This window comes from Tympanuchus pallidicinctus, unplaced genomic scaffold (genome assembly GCF_026119805.1).
Source record: "Tympanuchus pallidicinctus isolate F22 unplaced genomic scaffold, pur_lepc_1.0 scaffold21, whole genome shotgun sequence".
Classification (NCBI taxonomy): Eukaryota; Metazoa; Chordata; class Aves; order Galliformes; family Phasianidae; genus Tympanuchus; species Tympanuchus pallidicinctus.
Window position 1 is genome coordinate 5,486,808 of NW_026294733.1, and position 23,924 is coordinate 5,510,731.

The 23,924-nt window shown below is 39.7% G+C and overlaps 1 long non-coding RNA gene across 6 annotated transcripts in view; it reads right to left on the bottom strand.

Moving 5' to 3' along the window:
• LOC128081616 (uncharacterized) overlaps positions 1-23,924 on the bottom strand; it is a 71,566-nt gene that overhangs the window by 26,754 nt on the left and 20,888 nt on the right. For 5 of the 6 annotated variants that reach the window (XR_008207289.1, XR_008207288.1, XR_008207287.1 and 2 more), the window contains exon 3: positions 10,580-10,648. This is a non-coding gene — a long non-coding RNA (uncharacterized LOC128081616). Of the gene's footprint in view, positions 1-319; positions 406-10,579; positions 10,649-23,924 lie in introns of those variants that run through there. The other variant, XR_008207291.1, reaches the window with a different exon arrangement.

The window sequence follows — 23,924 nt, forward strand, 5'->3', positions numbered from 1 at the left end:
AAGAATGCACAAGTGCAAGCTCAGTAACCAAAAAGCATCACTTGCTTGGAGAGTGCCAGAGTAACACCACGACTTCCATGCAACACCTTTGTAACACCATGTAACACCATGTAACACCAAGACCACCATGTATCTCATATGAGTTGTCAAGTGGGAAAGTGGATGATAATTACATACTTGAGCATAACAATATTAAGAATTTCTCTGCTCATTACTTCAACATTTTCAGTGAAGATACCAATGACAAGCCAAGTCCCATCTGTCCCTGTGGACTGGCATTGTCTGGAGCTTACTGCTGGTAATTCAGAGCAGCATCTTTCTCTGCACACCTTCCATCACTTAAATTTAAATGCAGCTTGGTTGAAACTGTATGTCTTGCTCTGGTACAGAACGAAAGCTTGATTCCTGCAGAGACAGAAACAAGCCTTTCAGGTTCAAGACTACCAGTCATCAGAAGATTTGAAGAAGGTGTCACTTGAGTACAAAGACTGTATCCTGAGCTACATCAAAGGAAGTGTGGTGAGCAGGTTGAGGGAGGTGGTCCTGCCCTTCTACTCTGCAATGGTGAGGCACTGCATTCAGATGTGGGGTACTCAGTACAGGAGAGACATAGATCTGTTGAAGTGCGTCCAGAGAAAGGCCACAAAAGTAATCCAAGGGATGGAACACCTCTCCTGCTGGGACAGGCTGAGAGAGCTGGGGCTGTTCAGCCTGGAAAAAAGAAGGCTACAAAGTAACCTGATAGCAGCCTTTCAGTATCTAAAGGGAGTCTGCAAGAAAGAAGGGGGCAGACTCTTTAGCAGGATCTGTGATTATAGGACAAGGGGAAAGGGTTTCTGCTAGAGTTACTGCACCTGAGGGGAAGCACTGTGCTCTGCCTGGCTGTCGTAGAGTTCAGAAACTCCCTCTGTTGTTGCTGACTGCAAGCAACAATGAGCCACATCTCTTATTTCCAGCAAACTGCATTCTGAGACAAACTTGATCTGCAAGGATAACACAGAATTACCTTGACTGATAGTAAGCCACTGTCTTTGCCTTAAAGTCCTTGGAAATAAAGCTAAGCAAAGTTCACAGCTTTGGTGCCAAGCGAGGAAAATCTGTGGTTCAGTTAAAGAAGAAAGGGAAGGGATTAGGTTCAGTGGAACAACGATAACATACTTTTAAATGGGAATGTTTAAAATTGAATTAATGATTTTCCTGCTGTTCCAGTTTAAAATATTTCCTTTGCATCACTGAAAGGAATTCAAAACTTGCATTTAGTAAATCCAGTGTGTGAAAGGTTCTGTAGGATGGTAATAGACTTTCAAAGCTGCAGAAATCAGTCTGTGTAAAGAGATTCACTGGGTCCATTAATGTGGAGTGCATCTTCAAAAGGGAAGGCTGACTTTACTGGGAAGTAATTCCTTCTTTTAGTCATATGAGCCTTTGATCTTTTAAAATCTAATCATGAACCTTACAAAGCCATTTGTAGCAATTGCAATTCTTGAACAGTACACTGACCTTTCATATTCAGTTAATTTAGAAAAGGAAAAAAAAACAATGCATTAAAGAAAATCCTACTTATTAAGCTCAAAGGCAATAGAATTCTCCTACTGTAATTTGGGAATTTATTGGATATGTCCTTGTTATTGCTAGTAGTGGTAGATTAATTTGTTCAAAGAGCTCTCAGATGAGCTAGAGGGATGTCAGGAGGGATGCTGCTCTGGTGCTGCCAGTTTCACTGCACAGAAACAAGTCTCCTTCCTCAGCAAAGATCTGGTCATGCTGGAGGTGAGCTCCTCCACGGCTCCTTCTCTCAACTGATTTCCAGCACAACCCAAATATGACTTGGGTGATAAAGACTGGGGTCACAGGTGTGCCACTGTAGTTGTTATACTCCATAATTTCCTATTTTTCGACTACGCTGTGCAATACCTTATTCCAAGTGAGTATCCCTGCTACTAGATCCCCTTCCTCTCTCCAGTCTACGGGTGTTAGGATAGAAATATAAGATTTTGCTTGCAATTCAGATTAATTTCATTATTTGGAGTGTGGCTTGTTTTTTGGAAACTGAAAATACATTATTTCAAAAGCCCAAATCACCCATAGAATAGTGTCAACTTCAACACTCATCAACAGCTTAAAAAATATGCAAATCCTGTTTGTACAGAGATGATCAATGAAAGAGGTTTCAAGTACTTTCAGTAAAGCTCGGTAGAATTTCAAATAGGTTGAGGAAAACATTAATTGCAAATATTTTACAGTAATGGAAATGAGAAAATAATAAATTCAGTATTGAACAAAAACATGTATTTCCCAAGGGATCCATGCAGCAGTTTTATGTAGTGGCATGCATTTTACATAGTTGATGAAATGAAGCAGTTGTATATCAGGAAAATGAGGAGGTACAGTTTCATGTCTTGTTTGCTAATGCAAAGCCAAGAGATACTTCAGCAAAGGCCTGTGTGTTTGTGTGGAAAAAGCTTTCAGAAAGAAGGTATATATCAAATTCTCAAGTATTTTTAGCCTAGAGCTCATAATGGCTGCTTTTATGACTATTACTGTCAAGAAAGCTGCTTTCAAACAAAAATCACTTGAACCTCTGAGGAGAAGGAACTGAACTGATTCCAGATGAAAGGGCTGTTTGCAGCAACAAGGTACAGCCGGCATCTGCACTGGTAGGCTGACACCCTGATGGGGTATAAGTCTGCACAGAGAAATGAACACTGAACGGAGATTTATTTCTCCCAGGTGATTCCAAAACGAAAAGCTGCACATCATTTCCCACACATTGTACATGTCAGAGCTATTAGTGACCTCCAGCTGTAGTTACTCAGGGAGGGCCAAACACCTTATGCTGCGCTGGATCTCTGCCATTGCACACAGCCAGCTCTTTCTTACCTGCTCCCCAGGAAAACTACAGAATGCACTCAGCTTTCTTTCTTTTTTTTCTCTTCATAGCACTCTTTGCTAAGGGCTAGACAACCCTAATAAATATTTGACACAAATACAGCTAGGAAAAACAATGACTGTGTTTCCAAAAGCAATAAAAGAACACATGCAGGGCTGAGAGGATGGGCGAATAAGTGAGGAAATGTAAATGACTAGGTCACCTCCAAACTCAGAGATCTGCTTGATACAGGGCCCTGCTGCTCTTTGCACAGCTTCTCCAACCCCCGTCACTCACAGGATGAGCAAAAGAAGCTGCTTGATATCTTCTTGCAGCAAGTGTCCACTGCAGGAAGCAGTCCTGGCCCAGACCTCAGCACCTCCCCACTTCCTCCCCCCCAGCTCCAACCATAAATAACACTGCTCTTCTGGAAGGAGCTTAACAAGGCAGGCATAGGCCACTGTAATTAAAACCCCTGTGATTAGAAAAAGAGGAGGAAAAAGAGAAAATCAGTGCACAAGTGAAACCCCAGGTTGATGTCCTGAAAGAGAAGTGTGAGATGACTGAGCTTTCTAGTAGGAGCTTTCTAGTAGGAGCTAGACTGAGCTTTCTAGTTTCTGAAGGAGAAACATAAAACTTACTGTCTTTGTGATCCTAAAACCTGCAGTGTTGTCAAAAAGCTCCATTTTACTTGGTCTCTTTGGGTGCCCAGCTGTGTCAGAGGTATCCATGAAGAAAAAAAAAGATGCAAACACATCTGGAACAGACTTTCTTTAGATTAACTAGATGCTGTTACTGTCTCATAAAAAAGCCTGTAATATTGAGAATTGAAGCGGCTTTATCGGAATGATAATGTATGATTTCTTTTGCTCTGACATCCTCGTATGAACTCCACCATTGGTAGGAAATTATTTGTCTGCATCCAAGTCAGTTTACTTTTGCCAAGAGTCAAGCTAGGCACAGCTCAGTAATCTGCTTATAGAAGTTGTAATATACATAACTAGATATTTGTTGTGACTGTGTCACTGTCCCACCCAAGAGTTCAACCATAAGTCGCAGCCAACATATCCACAATATTTGCAAAGGAACAGCTCTTTTCCCAAGTAGTTATTGAATTAACTAGCGCTGATAGCATGGAATAAAGGCCAACCTGTTTGTTCAGTGTGGAAAGCCAAAATTCATTTCCTAATTTGTCTCTACCAGGCTGTTTTGTTCTCCTTTATATGAAACAAATAATGATCAACATCTCGGTGGCATTATATATTCTCCTGCTTTCATTCTGCCTCCAGTGTCAGATGCCCCTGAAGGCTGTGATTTTAGCATACAAATCGTCCATCTTAAAACAAACAAGTCTGTGAATCGAAAGATGTATGATTCAGAGAAAAAGTTGACTTGGAAACAACCAGTAGACTAAACTGATTCTATGCAAAATTATAACAGCTTCCCCATGACTCCAGCAAAAAGAAAATGCTATGCATGAAAAACAAGTTACAAAAAGATGGAAAAACATTTCATCATGTGGCTGACAACAACATATATTATCCCTAACCAGCGATAATTCGGATGGAGACACCAGCCTGTATGAGTCAGAAAAGTTTCATCTGAATACGTCTAAAATAGGAAAAAACACAAATAAAAACATGGAACTTAAGAAATGGAGCAAAATCATCTCATCACTTCCAAACTTTGTGGGTATTTAAGCTTCTGGACTAAGTCCAGCCTTGTATTTACAACATAAATGTTTGCAGGATGAAAGAAGAAGACTAAGAAGACATCCTGAAATTTTGGGACAGAAAAAATAAAGAAAAGCTTTAAACCAGTTCAAAGAAAAGCTTGAAAACCTTAATCCAGATGGGCAGCCAGACAAGAGAATGATATAGGTTAGTGTTTAAATGAAAATCATCAGGATTCTAGGAAGGATATTTCTTAAGAGAACTGCAGACGTGATCCTATCCGTGACCCATGGATAATAATTAAGAAAGAACTATAAACCTAAAATGGAAAAAGCATTGCAAATGGAAAAAGGCTATGCTAAAATGAAAAAAGTCTATGGCTTGAGAGTTGTCCTACTTGTCACCAGTGGGATTCTGTGGTGCTCCATTTTAGGGCCAGTCCTCTTTAATGTTTTCATCAATTATTCCAATAAGGATCTGGAAATTGTATTAAGTAAATATGTGGATGATGCTAAGCTGGGACGTAGGGATGAGGGAAAGGATCTGCCCCAGAGGGCGGTGAGCACGGAATGGGCTGCTCAGGGTAGCGGGCAGATCCTTAGCTGCTGGAGATCAGGGAGTACTTGGGTTTGGGTGGTCCTTTGTGGAGCCAGGGGTTGGACTCAATGATCCTTGTGGGTCCCTTCTGATTCAGCATTCTTCTGTGATTCTGTGAGACAGTCCTTTCCGTCGAGGCACTCCAGCACAAACAGGCTGAACTGATAGAAGAGAGTGACAGACTTGGCACAGGGCAAGTTACAGTGATACAGGGAGTTGTTTTAATTTGGTTGAGTTTCTTGAGTGCAGGTTCTCAGCTTTGACTTGTTATTTCTGCACACTGAATCAGAATTGAGAACTGTCATATGAAACTGATGCAAAGTACTCGTGTGTCAGTGCAGCCAGACAAATTAGGTTATATTGAAGTAACAATATTTCATTATTACCATCACCTGTAGCAAACTGCAGACGTCCTACACACCACTAAAGTAAACACATAATAAAACCAGGTAGGCGGCATCAAATATACTGCAGAAATATTACTTCCAAATTGTGATGAGTATTTTGGGAGGGTTTATGTCTGATTTGCAATATTTTATGGGCTAAGACTGCACCTTAGTAATGAGGGATCAGCAAATTCCAAGGGGTTATCTGAATGGCAATGATATTTTTTAAACTTTTCAAGCTTATCTTTGTTATCATTGGTATTCTTCCATCTCACTGAAATGTGAAACCTATACATCAGTCATGCAGAGGAAATCAAAAGATTTATGGCTTATTTGTCTACTCTCATGTAAACTACCATAGCCTAGGCACCTGCAAGCAGTAGATCTGAGTAGTGTTTTCCTTTCCTGCCAATTTCACTGGTCCATTTGACCACCCAAAGATCACTGAGACATTTGGATTACCAAGTGGCAGGCCTTCATGTAACACATCGTGAGGGGCTTCCCATGCCAGCATAGCTATATTATTCCCCTTTCTTTCTTGGCTCTGCACAATTTCAGGCCTATAGCTTAGAGGAAAAAAGAAGCAATGCAAGACAGAACACTTCCTTCTGCAAGGAGATCCTGCAGAAAAGGCATAATGGAAAAAACAACAATTTCTATCTCTGATCCCTATTTGCTGAAAGGCCTTTTCCTCCAGGAAGCCCTGGTAATGGGAGAGTTTTCCAAGCATTGGAAGGAAGCATTACTGCCCATCCTATTCTCATTTCACCTGGCTTAGAGATAGGTCTGAAAACTGTTCTGTTTTTTATCTCTCGGAAAGACAATATTAAGCAAAGGAAGCTACTGTTAAAATGTTGGGTCTGTTCTTTCACTGTCAAAGAGGAATCTCCACAATATCCTTAATAAAAATAAAGGAGAACAAATCTGTGGCTCTGGCTTTAATCAAAGAGCATCGTGCAGTGCAGTGACAGGAAAACAGGTCACTAGTACACAGCCTCCCATTTGGGTTACTGCAGAACTTTAACTGCTGATATTACAAAAGCAATAAAAGCACAGACCCTTCATTGCCTGGAATGAAGTGTAGGTTTGAAAACTCCTGGGAAAGTCGACTTTTGATAGCAGCAAAATGATGCATTGATGTCAAATGCCTGGCTTGGAAATAATCCAGAGTTTATGGTAAACACTAACAGCTACAGCAGATGATCTCTTAAATCTCAGGAAGCAAGATCTTTAGTCCAACACCTCTATTTTGCTGGAAAGGGCCATGGATAACCTCAATGAAACATCCCCGTGCACATGCATTATGTCAAGCTGCTTTGCTTAATGTGAAAAAAGTTACAAATTATTTGCCTAAACCTCAAATCTACCATATCTTGGCTTTTGTACAGAATTTTCTCAAAGCAAACTAACTAAAACTAACTCAGGATTGATCAAAATCACAAAGAAAATTTATGACCTTATTGGCAATGGACCAAGGCTTGCCATGTGACAACCTCCACATAGCTGGAAGTGAGACAGAAGGCTATCAGGCCATCAGTTGTTTTATCCTCAGATCCCCTACTGAAGGAAAAACTATTCTGATAGTGAGCTGTGTCCATAACCCTCCAGCTGGGCTGTTAATCGGGAAAGCTACCTTAAAGTTGCACAAGTAGCTCAGAATTAGAGATCTCAGTGGTTATTTCCTATGAATTTTAAAATGTTGCTGCACCAGGAAATGCTGAGTTTATTCACTGCTGAGGTTGAAACAGGTTTCTGAAGAAGACAGTGACACCCAGTAAATGCAGAAGTATTCCAGAAGAGAGGCTCCTTAGGGCATACCCAGGTCTCACTGGGTGCTTTGACTCCTAAACTCCATGTGATTATGGCCAGGAATTCATGAAATAAAAAGCCTTTTTGATATAATCTTCTGTCACCAGATTATCCATATAGATGTGAGCACAGTGAGGCAGTGGATCATGCATTTCTGCAGTGGCAACAGCAACACGAAAGTCACGCCACGTTCCAGACTGCCATGCAGATTTTTACAAGCAGAGTATGCAGACTTTGTTCATTGCCGGCAAAAATGCATAGCTAATGGTGGTGACTGCTGAAAAATAATGTTGGGAGCTGAGAATTTGTTCTCAAAGTTACTGTGCTCCTTGTTTCTGCAGTAATTTCCAAGGAAATAAATAGGAGGCAGTATTTTTGGAGCACAGTACGCAAGTATGAACCACCAAAAAATAATCCTAGCTATTCATGACCATAATTCTAGCTATGCAGATTCTGAAAGATGCCTTGGCTCTTTCGTGATGCTCCAGCATGAGCAGAGCCCTTGATTGTTTTTGAGTAGAAAATGAAAGTCTAAGGATGACATGGCAGCTGTCACGAACTCTGGGTCAAACAGCATATTTATAACTGGCTATTTTGCCTTGCTCCCAACCATAGCCAAAAATCCTACGAAGGAAATAGCTCCATGACCCTTGTGAATGCAATCCATTCAGAGCTTTGGGCAGTTCCGGACTAAGAAATAATTTTTTCAAAGAATTATCAAGTTAGTTCTCAGTCACATAAACAGTCTCTGTCCTTTGACTGACCATGTCTATCGCCTTTCTTCATAGTACACCAATTCGCAATGGCTGCTAACAGAAAAACATTTGGACAGTGTTTATTCTGACTCACAAGTAAACCCTTGCCTTTTCCAGCTGGGAAACTATGGGAGCAGCAAACAGACCTTCCACCTATTCACCCCATTAATACTCTCATCAGAGACTGATATACTTATGTTCCTAGGGGTCACTACAAAGCAGAACTGAAGAGATTCTAAGGCAGTATAGGGAGTTATGGGGAGCCACACTGCTTGGCTCTGTCTCTTTCCCTATTCTTCCATCTACCTGCTTTCTCTCTGTACTGAGACTGTGCTGGTTACTCTCACAAATGCTTTTATTTTATCTAGCAGAACTCTCTCTCTTTCATTCTATATTTACGGCAACTTTAATCAATTTTATAAGATTGCATGTGTGGCCACATTCTCCTAACTGGGGATTATTCCTCTCCCTCCATGCCCCTCTCCACAGCAATCATAAGGTAGCTACATGAGACATGTTTTGTTTGGATGGGGCTGAGCCCTGTACCCTGGGTCAGCTGCCATCAGCCCTGCCAGTGCTGCTCAAGGTTAACATCTTTGCAGGGTTGCAACGCCTTAGGTCACAGCACAGGAGTAGGAAGTCTGCACAGGACAGTGAGGAAGTTATTAAATCACTTAAAATCACTTGAAGCTATTTGCATGAATGAAGCCATCTGCAGGAGAGTCATACTCACAAACCACAGACTTATCTGCAGATGATTGTATTCAGCCTCACACTTCCAATGAGCTCTTGTTGGATGACAATTGAAACAGACCTTTAAAGCTCAATAAATACTAACCATCCAGTGCCAAACATTTAGGATTCTTCCGGGATTAGTGACAGCGTAAGGCATGATAGTGAAGCTGTCTACAAAATGACCTCTTCTAGGACTGCAGATCTCCATTAAGGTGGCCAGTTATCATCATCTGGCCTTAATTACCTGCTTTCTCTTCCTCCTCTTTTTTTTTTTCTTTGGCCCAGTGTCTAGGCAGATGTTTTTTATGACTGCAGGCTGATGACATCACAAGCTGTCCACAGAGCAGCTTAACTACAGCAGAGTTTCTGCTTAGTTCCCCAACACTGCTCTGCTAGGCTTCCAGTTGAAACATCTGGGATGTTGATCTTGAGGTTCAGAAAGCAATGGAAAGACAAGAACTTCTGACATAGTTTGAGAAGGACCCAAGGAAAATGGCTATTATTTTTACATTTAAAATAGTTACTTAACAGAGCTCATTTTCTAATGCTGCTTTCCTCAACAAAGCAAGCACTTCTGCCCATAAGTTTTTTACTTTTGCCTGCTTACAGCACCACTCCATTTCTCCTCTGCATTTTCTTAGTGGTAAGAGATTGTTAGATCCAGTAACATTATAAAATCTTCACAGTCCCTCATCTCTCTGCCTCCCACCATGCTGTTCAATTCCTCTGTTCCCCTACTCAGCAAAAACATGAAATTGCAGTTCATACACGTAGGTATGAAAATATACAGAGAACTTTTGAAAGATCGTTCACTGCAATGTCTGCCCTTTCGGAATGAGGTCACCTGATTGGATTATTAGGTTTCTTAATTACTAAATAATGAATATAATAGCCAGATAAGTTGCTATACACAGGTGTGGCTCAAGATACTGAAACAATCCATTAAGAGAAGGCTAACAGCTACAATGCAAGCCTTAATCTCTAATTAGATACATCATTTCTTTCAGTAAGATGCTCCTTGTCTGAGCAGAAAGCCACTTTTAATTTCTCCATTCCCATTTGTAAAGATAACACCATAGCACTTCCCGGCCTCAGAGCGGTGCTGGAAGTATCCAAACATTAAACATCAGAGATTCTAAGTATATTCAAGTGAATAACATTCACTTTATATTCCAATCAGTTATAAATATTGTAATGGCCATAAAGTATAAAGTTACAAGGTTATAAATCCTCTCTGCAGAAGAAATTAGGCATTTTCTTCAGTCAATTATGTAGATTTAGCTTACAGTTCTCTGGTTTTCTAATACTTTTTTTAGTTTTCTAGAAGACCACGTAGAAAAGAAAAAGACACCTGTATGTAAAGCCTTTGCATGGTCGGGGACTGTGTAGTATATAAAAATTAAGCAATTGCCTAAATGTGCTACAACAATTTTTCATTTACTTTCTCTAAAACAAGACCATATTAAATACTATTTCTTTCTATATAAAAATCTCTTCCAATAAAAATGACTATTTTATTTCATGGAAACAGAATAGAAGATAACAAAACAATTTAATTTTTCATAGGAGTTCTCAGATTAAATTAAATGTCCTAAAATTTAGTTGAGAAAGAGTGCTTTAAAAATATAAGGGATAGTATAAAGAGAACGAAATCTTAGCCACAATAGCATTTTCCCACTCCATAAAAGCAGGTTGTAGTTATGCTGCCAACATGATGGTAACACTCAGCAGAAGCCTCAGAAAGTGCTTCTTTACCTCAAGCCAGGGTCCAGGTCAAAATCACATTGAAAGCAGACATCTGCAGGCGTCCCCACAGTGGCCAGCCTAAGAATCAGAGCACAAGATGATCACAAGCACTGCCTGTTTTTATTTATAAAAATCATCTGGTTTTGAGCAAGCTAATGGAGGATATGGAAAGACTGATCAGATACATGGCTTTTTGCAGCTTGTTTTGCAGGATGGAAAACAGGATGTCTAATTCATTACTGAACTCCCCCTTCTTTCCTCCTGCATGTGCTTTGTAATGCCATCCCCATAACTATCTGCTTCCCTTGCTGGGTATGGGATGGCTGCTGGTCCTGGAAAGTGTTTCTCTCATCACCTCCACTTTATGTTGAAACTCTTTGCTAACTCTGCACATGGAAGCCTCTTAAAAACCAGGGCTCTGCCCTGACATTGAATCCTAAGCCCAAGGGCAGTGAGGTCAGCAGAGACAAAACCAGTCAGCCCAAGAGAAAGCTCCATTACAATGCTGCTTAATGTCATGTTGCTCAGGTATCCTAGGATGCAAATGTTCTTCACTAACATCAAGTGCAGAATTGGAGCCAAAGTGAGATGTCACGCATGTAGATTTAACGGTCAAACATGAATATACTGGGGGCAGAAGACTTTTGTCACTAAACCCTAATTCATTATTGTTAAATGAGCAGCCTGGAGAGGTAAATGCACACACGTACATACTATGACAGTTCAGGAACCTCCTTGAAAACAATTTGTGCTACAATCCATGCTACCTCTGTGCTTGAATAGATATAATAAATCTTCTTGACAACAGCGTTGAGCATATTTACATGCTGTACAAGGAAAGAATAAAATACACTTATGTAAATTTTTTCGAGTTTTTGGTTCCTATCATATCATTTGCAGAAAAGAAAGAAACAATGCCAAGTGGCCTCATGGAGAGATTTTGCTATAATCAGGTGTTTTAGCACAATCTGTTCTACTCCAATGGAGGATATTTTCTAAAAGAAAACAGACTGAAAAAAAATCATATTTATTTTCAAATTTGCTTAATTTAACACAAAAGAGAAACGTTGCAGTAAATGGGTTTTTCAAAGTTTGAAGCAGAAAGAACTATTTTAGGAAAAGCAAATTAAAAGTCAGCATCACAGACTTTGCTCTATTTTGTGGAAACAAGGCAGGGCTCAGAGCTGTGAAATCCTGATAGAAACTTCAGCAGGGATTGAACCAGGCATGAGATCCATGAAGGGAGCTATCTTGCTCTTTTACCTTGACACCACATCATTTTTTCTTATTCAATCTTTTACAAACTCCATTGTTTCTTAAATTTAGACGGTCCCTTGGCTTTATAATCATTGCTGTACCAAATAAAGAACAAGTCACCAATAAAAAGTAAGAGGACAAAATTCAGGAATGATGCGAATTTTAATTGCAGACAGGGGGACTGAAATTTTCACTCAGCACTTCCTTTGTTGAAAACACAAACTAATGTCAAAAAAAGTTAAAGAAAAGTGTGTTTGTGCTGAAGAAACCAATCCTATTTGTAAGCCTTGTTTTGTATTTTTTGGGATTTGGCATGCATCTGTTTTTCCTACAACACCAAGACATCTCGGGCATAAGCCAGAAATCCTTAGAGGTGCTCAGGAGATGAGCAGGCTATCTTTGAGCAAGTCAGTTACATTTCTTAATTGCCTCCATCCATCGGGGGTCAGACCACAACATAGTACTGAAAACTCACAGGTTTGCACTTGCAAAATGTTGCAAAGAGTGCTGAAGTTCTTGCAGTAATTTCCTTCCACAAGCAAACAACTTATCCTCATAACCCATCAGGATTTCACGGGATGAAAGAGGAGTAAGCAAGACAAACGAAAGAACAGCAGTGAAATAATTGAGTAATACACATATGAAGCCACGAGGCCAGTATGAAATGTAAGGGAGCACTGCACAGTGCATCCCAGAGCACCTCAGTGAGGTCTTCTCCTTCTCTTGGTCCAACCTTTGATCTTCTCTGCTATCCTTCAGTTCCCCTAGGGTGTTACCTTTCTCTGCAGCAGCTCCTGAGGAATTGTGCTTGTGCCTTTCTTCTCTGGACATACAGTAATTGTTTTTTTATAGTGTTCAACAACACATGGCCTGTTAGGTCTTCAGTGAGAAAAAAGAAAGAAGTTGTTGCTTTGATTTTAAACTTCTAAACTTTTCTGTTTCCTTTTCTGAAGCCATTCTGTTTCAATTTTTTTCTATGGAAGGTTTCATTAGTAATCCTATTGAAGTCCACACTTTTCACACTGCACAAAATGTAATGTTGTTCTACTAACACTTCTTAAAACCCCTTCCAGAATTTCTTCACAACAGTGTTATGGGTGTAACTTCATTTTATTTTGCTTCCAAAATAAATTGCTTTCTCTGCCTTATTTGTTCCTTGTCTGTTTCCTACATTTGTACTAATTGGGCAATCATACGTTCATCAGCCAAGGAGAAAAGGGGACAGCAATCACTGCAGGTTGCTGCTCTCAGCACTAAAGAACAAAAGAAGAAATACCATCTTGTACTCTGTAGTGTATATACAGAAAAAATATCACCCTGAAGGTTTGAAGCATTGCATTTGATGCAAGTAAGATCAGCTGAATGCAAGGTGCCTTGCTGTTGTTCTTAGCTAGGAAACAGATTTGCTACAGTTTGGAAGTTCAGTGAGTCATAATTTGATCAAGACTGAAAGTCAGACTCTCGGAAGTGAGCATGGCCAGTATTCTGACAGCATGTACTTGGATTTAATAGCACATACTAATCAATGTGGGACTGAGAAGATAGCAGCATTCCTCAGAATCAGAGAATATGAGCAACATTACTACTTCAAGAGGAATAAGAGAAAGAAACTGGCAGTAACTGAAACCTCAACCTGGTGGGCACTCCTTCTCTACCACTGTTGCTCTCAGTTTAGAAGCTGTACAGCAGCCATCAGATGAACTCTGTTCTTTCAAGAAAACAGAAATCCCTACTGTGTTTTTTTTTTCTTTTCACAGAGTACAGCCAAAAAACCTAGTTCCCATCCAGATTTGCAAGTTGTCTTAATTAACAACAGTGTTGATGTGTGAAAAATTGTGTACTGTGGTTTTATCACACATTTTGGCAGTGTGTTTCTCCCGCTGATATTCTCTGAAGTGAGGGCAAGGCCTCTGCATGGGTGATATCTGCAGGATGAGAACAGTGATGATATCCAGAAAAAGTAGAAGCATGTTAAGCCAGCACATACAACTTGATGTCATTAATTCAACATCAACCATTTAAAGGGGCAAATATTCTTTCCCGCACATAGATAGTCTTGTGAATGCTAAAAAGTACTTAAATTATGTAATCTCTTTCCTTTCCACATCCTTCCCAATGAAGCTGATACAAAACAGAGTAAGTGAGAGATCAGGGTGGATGAGATTTGAATTCACTTTATGTTTAGCAACTGGAACGCAGCAGAATGAAACTAACATGCTAAGGAAAAGAGTCAGCTACGTCAGCTATGAAGACGCTAAAAATTTCTGAGTTGATTCCATGCAGATTTTGCACAGTTTGGAAATCCTGTGATATCAAACATTACTACTTTCGACCATTCCAGTACAGTTGGTTTAGGCCTTTCAACTTCTAAGGTACGTAATGATTTGAAAATCAACTACTCGCTTTCCCCGGCCCTTTCATCTAGAAATCTTCAAGCACTTTCTGAAGAGCCAGGGTAGAATAAGCAGTGTCTAACCTCTGGGAAGACAACACTTCGTCTCCTCTCAGAGCTGTTGATTCAATAGGTCTATCCAATATTTTCAGTAAAAAATATAGCTTACATGACCTCTGGCAAAGAAAAGCATGTTTGTTTTAGTCTTTCATGATGAAAGATGGCCACGATAAGTGGTGGCTTGTGGTGAGGGATCTGGACACAGCCTTCACATCACTTCTCACTATTAATCTGTGTGTGTAATGAAGAGGCATTTACTGTCCAGCCAAATATTTGATAAATAAGCTGGCTGAGTGCAGTGCTAATGTGTGACCTGGCTCTGGTTTTGTATCCTCCCTTGTGAAAGGCCACACACAATTATCACTGCTTGTAAAGTGCCACAGAAAGCTTACAGTTGTAGGAGCAAGGAGTTTGCTTTAGCTAGTCACATCTTGGGTCACCAACGTGTCATGTTTTACAAGCACAATCTCTGATCTACGTGTTTCCTGGAAAATGCTATAGTTTTATTCGCTCACTCTGAGTTGGTGCTTCACATCTAACAATCTGTATGCTTTTTCTCATTGTAGAAGTTTTACCTTATCTTGTTGTTTTTTTTTCTTCATCCAGGAAAATAGCTACCTAACAAACTGAAAAGAGGAAGGTAACATATATTTTCCAGCATTTGCCTTCCACACACTCATTCTCCTATGCTCTATGGAAGAGCCATTCCCATCACATTTGATACATTTGAGCTATACTTTGAATAATAAGGAAGAGTCTCAGCAGGCTGTTAATACACAATAATTTGCTGTGTAATTTGTTTTTTCTCTGAGCCCAGATGTTCTTTTTATCAAAGCCAGGATAAGCCAGGAAAGATGAGGACATGTTCAAAACTGGTGGTGGAGCACATGACTTAGCAGCCTGACTCTGGAGTTGTACTCCATATATCAGGTCACAACTGGAAAGCAAAAGGCCTTTTCACAGAGAAGGATGTACAGTTGTATCTCTACATTAGGTGTAGCGGGGAATTCCCACCTGAAATCTGGTCTATCTGAAACTTTACCTCAAGAGACTTCATCTGTCTTCCACAGTCTTGCATTTCAGAGCATGCAGCAAGGAATAAAGTAGGGGTAAACTGACAGAACAGAAGGAATCCTTACTCAGTCACCTTCAGAAACTCTACTATTACTGTTACTATTCAAGAAGCAAAGAAAACCCCTGTCCATGAGCCTTCCAAGTATGTCCTTCCAAGTAGGGAAGGATTAAGGATGTTTCATGTTGTTTTGGGGGACAATGGACAATTCAGCCCATAATACCCAAATCCATGGATACTGTGGTGTTTTGCAGACATGCAGATTCACAGACTCCTGACCCAATTTCTTTGTTAAATACTAAAAGAAATTTTCAGTTTCTGAAGATATTTGGGATTTCTCTGAAGACTACTTCTATCAGCTCAGAAATGCTTCCCAGAGTGTGAGCTGAGTTACAACAGAATGTGAAGTGAAATCTTCAGTCGTTTCAAAGACAATACAAATCACTACAAAACCTCAGGGATCGTCACTGACTGAAAAAAACATCTGTCTTCATAAGCAATAAGGTAAGCTTAGATAACGCACGAGGCAAACACAGCATGGACAGTTGTGATTTTCTCCCTTCTTTTAGTTACTCATCCTTCATCAGAAAAATGAGATTTCAACAGGAAAATATTGATTACAATCTACAGTCAATGAGGCCTAAGTGACCAGTTGGTCTGTTGAGACACTATAGCTGCAAGACCTCTCGTAAGGGAAGGGAGTCAAGGTAGTGGCGTGCTGCTCATGAGAGGTGTAATTTCCAGTCATCCTGCAATTTTTTGGCAAAAGGTTTGAAGTGATCAGAAATTTTGTTGTCAGCTTCATGCACTGATTCATTCAAAAACTGTTGTCTTTGGCTTGTCCACATAGCATTATAAGATTTGTTCCCTCGCCCATAAGTTTGTCAAGAATGAATTTTCATCCAGTTGTCTTTCTTCCCAAGCCTTATGTTTCAGGGTTTGGACAACTCTCTGAGCCTTCTCCAGGCAACAGAGTACAACAAAGATGACAGCAGTCCAAGGGTGTCACTCCTCTAGTGTAAGTCTCTTTGGCTCTGTCAGGTACCAAAGAGAAGTTTTCTCCTCTAAATTTCTTTTCGATTAACTCAATCACAATGGGGAAAGAAATAGACCAAAAAAAAAAAAGGGGGGGGGGGGGAGGGGGAGGGAAGGAATTTGCAATCTGATTAAAATTAGAAGCCTTTGGACTGACTTGAAACTGTCATTACAGAAATAGTCCTGGCAGCACCTCAGCCCTCTTCCTCATCTCTCTGAGTGTTCTGTCTTTGAGCCAGGACTCAGAGCTTCTACTCTCCCACATCAGCCCTCAACATTTTGCCTCCATTTCTCTTGTGCTTTTCTTGTACACAATTGTTGTGCACTATATGTATTTCTATGCTGATCAAGCAGGTTCAACTTTTTCCTTGTGGCAAGCAATGACCGGAATAACACTTCATAATATATTAGTTTTTCTGCAACAACATGAACAATACCTGAAGATAAAATATGTATTTTTAAACCAACATAACACAGTTAGCCTGACAACCCAGCTACACTACATATGGCCCATTTCAGAGCACTCCAGTTATCTCCAGTGAAAGTGGTTCAGAAACCAAAGGACATTTTTGTCCTTTTGTACTTTTGCTGGAGATTTTTGTCACTGCAGCAGTCAGCAGAAAGCAACGTGTTGTTGCAAAGCATCATCTCTCATCTTGCAGAGCCAGAGAACACGGCTTTACTGTCCGTTACCAATTAGCCTTGAGGACTCTTCTTCTTCTGCCAGCCCTACCACTGATGGAGTTGGGGACATTGCCAAGGAAAGAGAAAGAATGATAAGAAAGCTGGGACAAATAAAGGCCTAAATCACCAGATATCATCTATTAACAGCCTTACATTCATCTTGACATAGTGAGGTATTTTAAGTCTTTCCCCTTGAGGTTTGGTTCTCTTTCCACTTCCTCAAGCAGTACTTTCACCTAAACAAAAATTTCAATATACAGCATTCATCCATTATTCCAGCCTGGTTCCTTTGCACAGAGAATTTCTGCATCAGTGAGAGGAAACCCACAGGAGCTGTATGCTCATGATGCTGACTAGCAGTACTGGCTATACTGGAATAGGGCCATCAGCCTTCAGTGTGAAGGAGGATCTTAGGTAGGTCCCAAAGAAGGCATAAAAAAGGCTCTCTTTTATGGTCTTTTAAAGCAACTTGGACAGGAGGACATTTCCCTACTTCTGATGACTTTAAGTTCTTCTGGGATTAATTCTACAATTTACATTATTATATATAGCACATTTCTCTTATTTATACAACATGCTTTTATTTATTTATAGAACTGTACTTTGCGGTAAGGTCCAATAAATATTTGTGGCAGTGAGTTCCCAGAGTTAATCGCAAATTGTGTAACAAGCTTTTATTTTTATATTTCCATTTTAAATTCAGTTAAGGTTTAATTCCATTGAGTGTTCTGTAGCTGTCTGACTGTTCTTATGTTCTTGTTATGCTTACTGGGAAAATATACACTTTTATGGTTTCTAATTCCTTCTCCCAAAGAAATTTGTTCTCTTCTCTTCTTATTCTTCTGAGCTATTTTAAAGCTCAGACAAAAATAAGGAGAGATGGAATGTGATCAAATGCTGGGGAACAGACCGCTGTCAGATGAGCTGCATGTTTTCAGGATCGTTTCTTACGGTAAATAAATAAATAAATAAAAGTTGGGCTTAGCTACTTTTTGCCTTTTTTCATTAAATAAGGGTAAAAAACTATCACTACAAGTCGTATTCTAGAGGTTGAAACCATGTTGCTTGTATTAACAATTAGAGTTAGGCTTCCAAACTAAACTAACTGACTTTATTTCTTTGAAAAGAGAATTGTCCATCCATGATTAAAACAATACCAGGAGTTGACATTTTGTGCTAGTTTTCCTTTTTGTCACATGGAGGACATACACAGATGGTGTACTACAAGGGCAGTCTCCAGGAAAGGATTTTTTTTGTACTGGAAGGATTAAGTAGAGCCTGGTGACACTCATTCACTAATGGTAGAAATGTGCTGGTAAACCTGAAATAGAAAGTGCTATTGAAATGCATTATTACTTAGGAGGATATTTACATAACCCTTTGATTTTATTGGTCAGTAACTGGCAATTACCTTGCCACACTGCCAGAGAAATACATCTTTGCTTTTCTTCCCTCATGTTTCTTGTTTAATAGTAATGTGCATCAGTGACTATGCTCCTCACTGTCTGAGCTTGGACTGGCTTCCTCCTTTCTTCCTGGAAGATCCTTCCATGGGAACTGAATTTTGAAGGCAGTTATAAAGCTTTGGTCAATTCCTGTTTCTTAATACTGACAAATGCAAAAGCAGATTCAGAAGATCATCATCACATTCCTTTTCACAGCAGTAAAAGGTAATACAAGGCAATCAGAACAGGAATTGGGTTCCCAACCTGAACTTTATGCCATTTATAACTGCAGAAGTTGCTTGGGAAATTCCTAATTAGGCACATTTAAAGACATTTCTGGCAGTGTCTGCTCCTTCTTTTCTCTTTACAACCCAATGCTGTACAGTAAAGAGCTTTTTCAATTCTATGAATCCTCAGTGCTCCACTCCTGTAACGTAGATAAAGGTAGCTTATTGTTAATGTCTCTGTTGCTTATTGTGGACAGTGTGTGGTTCCCCCTTAGCACAATAAGGACACCATTACTGGATCTGTCTTTCCAAAATGGAAGGAAAATGTCAGATTTTAGAGTGTGAAACTTTCCACTGTTTTTTAGATTAATGCCTGGCAATTCTCAGTTCTTGGCTTCACCTCCTTAAACTTTATCGAGGTATTCTTATTTGTCCAATTGCTTTTGTCAGTTTTTATCAAGTGAAGTATGTGTGAAATTTGGATCTTCTTAAACTGAACTTGGCAGCCTGCAGAGCTTTGTGATATGGTGGGAATTACAGATGGGCTGAAAAATCAAATTGAAGGAGCCTGCATACAGCTGAGAAAATGTCATTTTCCTGCTTTCTGTGGTGGGAAAAAAATCCAGCACACAAAGAAAATTAATTATGTTGAAATAATAAGCAGGTAGTGGATGGAGAGACACAATATACCAGATGCAAAATTTTCACTTGTTTTTGCTTCTCGTGTAGTGCAGCCATTCAAAAATGTGCCTGCAAGACTCTTCAATGTACTAAAAATAGTATATTTTGCATATTTTGATCCAGGCTAAGCTCAGCCTTTGCACTGAAAACCACTTGAAGATTTTTATTAATATTCTCCATGTTTTTTTTTCCCAAGAAATCTGCCATCACAATTCATGGATGTTTATACGTTACAGAACTGAATGCAGACCTCTTGATCCTTAGTAACGATTCATATCAGAAATATGAGAATTTTTGTTTCTTTGAACACAATATTTCTTTAGAAAAACATTCATGTTGATTTTATAATGGCTTAGAATATAAAATCTGCTGTAGCTGTCAATAAATGTTTCCCTCACATTACAGACAGAATTGTTACTTCCAGCTGGAATTTACCATGCTTTAGCTTCTAGATAAAAGGTTATGGAAAACCTTTGTATTTTTACAGAAGAGAAATATCAAAGTTGTTCCTGTTTGTGACTGAGTCTTTTCTTGCAATTGCTGTTTGCAGCATGTTACCAAGTCATCATCTGAAACATTAACAAATAAGGCTTGGGCTTTCATTTAATTTTTTTACTAGGAATGATAAGGATATTTTTTCAGACTTTTTAATTTTTATTGCATGGATCTTCTTGGAATTTCTGACTGTGTTGATTTTTCCTGATCATTTGTAGCAATTCCAGGTGGGGTTATTTCATATTTTGCCTTGAAACATAACCTACAGGTTAAAAAAAATCATTATGCTTTGAGTTAAACACTTCTATCAATGTGCAGGCCTTAATGTGAGCTGCCACATCACACACACACACACACACAAAATAACTAAATGTTAAAGATCTTTTGAATTCATCAAGCACTGTCCACTGTCTCCTATTGCTTCCACTTACACAAATGAAAGTACAGTTTGATTCAGCAAGAGTTTAGTTGCCCTTTTTGGCACTTTTCATGTCAGTCTGACATGAACACAGTTAGGAATCGAAGCAGTGTGAATTTGTTGACCTGTTGAGAACAGGGATTACTAAAGCAGGTTCATGTGTTCTCAGAGAATATGGCTTTTAAGAAAACGTTTGAAAGCAGAAGACCTTTAAGTTTAATCCCACTTCTTCTAAATTTAATGTCAGTTCTCTTATTTCTAATGACTTTCTATATCTGGCTTCTTTTTCTCTGTGTGTTTACTGAAATTATAATTTCTGTAACACGAAAAGCTGAGAATAACCTATCAAGAATCTTCCTCATTACAGGCTCATTAAGCTCAGCGTACAACCACATCTGCCTCGAAGTCAATCACAGTTCCATCACCAACCTCCATGGGATCCGGGCCCAGATCCCCAGCCTGATCTTCTGGGCCACTGCTGCTCTTGTGGCAGGCACTGCAAAGACTGACTCTGTGGGGAGCTGGTTTGTATGCATGCCTTGGGTGAGATTCTCAGCTGGCATCCATCTCACCTCACCCTGCACTGCTTACACAAGCAGGAAGTCTGAATCTGTGCTCATCCCATAAGTGACTCATTGCTGCCAATTCTAAGTGTAATCTCATCTTGGTTACAATACTAGTTAAATTGAGAATAACTGCAGTGTTTTCAGAACTTCTGTTTTGTACCACCGTAGCTGAGGTTAGAGTCCCCCTGACTGTACTTTGATACCAGCTCTTTCACTCGAGTTTTATGTTCTTTCTACTATGCAGCACTCATAGCTGGCACTTCACTGTCACTCGTCTCTTGCTTCAGAGAGGATTATCCATAAAATCTCCTTACTAAATACTCTGTTTAATGTGATTCCTACTGCTCATTCACAGTACTTGCTACATAAAAGCATGAGACATGGTAGAGGGGTTGGAAATAGATGATGTTTAGGGTCCCATCCAACCCAAACCATTATCTGATTCCATGATTCATGTCTTCTCTGTACCAAAACAGTGATCAAAGCCTTTTGTATCAATTGTCACTGTTGTGCTTTCTTCAAAAGAGCCAAATTTGAGAAGCAGAACAATTCCATTAGTTACTGGATTATCTTGGTAAAGGAAATGCTGCACCTTGCTCTTGACACTACCAGACATAACAAATGTGCTCATCGACATTTATTCCCCCTGAAACATCTTAGTGAGACAACACTGAGAGCAGCAATGCTCTTCTAAGTAGCTCATTTCAATCCATGCAATCCCCTAGAATCAACAAACTGTATGGGATATTCCTTTAGGTCCTGAGGCAACTCTGTCTGTTGGCTTCAGATTTGACTTTGCAGAACACAGGTTGCTACAGTATGCTGATGGTGATGGAAGAGTAACTCCTGGGGGAGCAGATGACATATCCAGCACATCCCGTGTATTCTCATGTACTATCTCTTTCTCAAATGGTTCTGTGGAACTCTGTGAGTTTTCTTTAGAGAACGTTTCAGCCGGTGATACAATTTAATACATATCCTATTACACTGTATAGCTTTTTAGGCTTCTGGTTTTACCTTGCTGGAGAATTCCGAAGTATTTTCTCAGTAAGGACAAGGCCCTTTTAAAAAGCATGACTTACTGCTGTGCTTTTACTGCATAACAGCTCTCCTGCTCACTTTAGGGATTAATGTGGGAGAAATTCCTGTTTCAGGAAGAGCTTTGGGCACAAAAGGGCCATGATTAAGACCTGTGCCATCACAGACCACTCTATCAACCGACATTTGCTTTATGAAAGTGATACATGTATGTTATTTCCCTTCAGTAAGTTGGCAGCCTTGCCCTCTCTTTGAGGCTTCGTATGGTATTGAATGTATAATTGTACAATTTCCAAAACGTGAAGTTGATGTTTCTTTGTGCTGTTCATCACAAAAATATTTTTCTTGTTTTTTAGTACAACTTACTGGAAAGGATACACTTGACATCCTGCTTTTTCATGATCTGATTCAATCCTTGACCAGAACATGTTATTGGATGTAATCTTACTTGATGCAGTATATGATGGCTTACTGCAAACTTTGTTTATTGGATTGGAAAAAGACACCATTTCACCAGTAGGATGTGGGATATGTGGGATAAGTATCAACAATTACATGCAGACTCCATAGACCTCTCAGTGCAAGCCCATGGAGCTGGTATTCTAAACATAAATCTCTATTGAGTCGGTACATCACAGAGCAGAATAAATTTTTACCAGCTCTTTCAAATTATCAACCCTGCTTTCAGTGATCCTGAATGCCACGATGCTTGACAGAAATACAAACATTTGGAGACACAAAAGTATGTGTTTCTGTTGTCATTTGGTAAAATTTCATTTATGCACAGTAGGATTTACCCAGCTGTACCTGCCAATGAAGCAGAGCACAGTCAGTGACTTAGAAAAGCCTGCACTGATCTCCAGCTCCACTTGGCTTAGAAGCTCACAGCATACTCACTTCTCATGATTACAAAAACATGAGAGTCCTCCTTTGATGGAAGGGGATGAAATGGGACATTTTAATTCCATTCTATGGAAGCAAAAAGTGCTGTTACACAGTACCAAAACTGTGAAGTTTTGGAACACGGGAACAGGCTCAATTAAAATTTGGCTAACATCTTGCATGTCTTTGCTTTTTACTTCATGTATTCTCACTATCGGATCACAGGACTGGGAATCAGAATTACCTGAATTCTATCTCTAGTTCTGTAACGGTATGTAATACATAAACCATAGAGCTTACTTAACCTCTCTGTGGTCAAATCTTCTGAAGACAAATGTGAGGAACTTTAAAACTTTAAAAACTGCCAACACTGGCTGAAGACCTCATCAATCAGTTTGTTTTTCCCTCTGCCCTTCTAATGAACATTAGTATGCCTTCCAGCAAAAATACCGGGCATGAGCTATTTCATACCAATGAATTTGCCCAAAAGACCAACCTGCCAAGATGCAGTGTCAAACTGTGTACATTTTCACAGTTAAACTGTATCTGAGCCCTGTATTCTGTATTTCAGCACAGAAAACAAGCAATGGCATTGCCATGGAACTGATGCTGGCACATAAACTTGGTTTTAACCTCTGCAGAACATGAGCACTGGAGAGTGGTGTGAATGGTGACAGCTGACTGCAGTGCTCCAGTTCCCTCTCTTGGTCACATTGGAAGTATTAAGTATACTACTAAGTATTCTAAGTATACTACTTAGGAAGTATTACTTTTCAGAAAGGGTGGTCAGGCACTGGAACGGACTGCCCAGGGAGGTGGTGGAATCACCGACCCTGGGGGTGTTCAAGGAAAGACTGGATGTTGTGTTGAGGGACATGGTTTAGTAGGAGCTATTGGGAATAGGTGAACGGTTGGACTGGGTGATCTTTTAGGTCTTTTCCAACCTTGGTGATTCTATGATTCTGTGATTCTATGATACATTGCACAAACTGGCTTTTGCCTTCAGTTGGCATACAGAGATATCCTAATGTAGAATCAGACCCACCTACTCTATCTAATTTGAAGGTAGAAGAACTACCAGGAAAACAACACTGTATGTGAA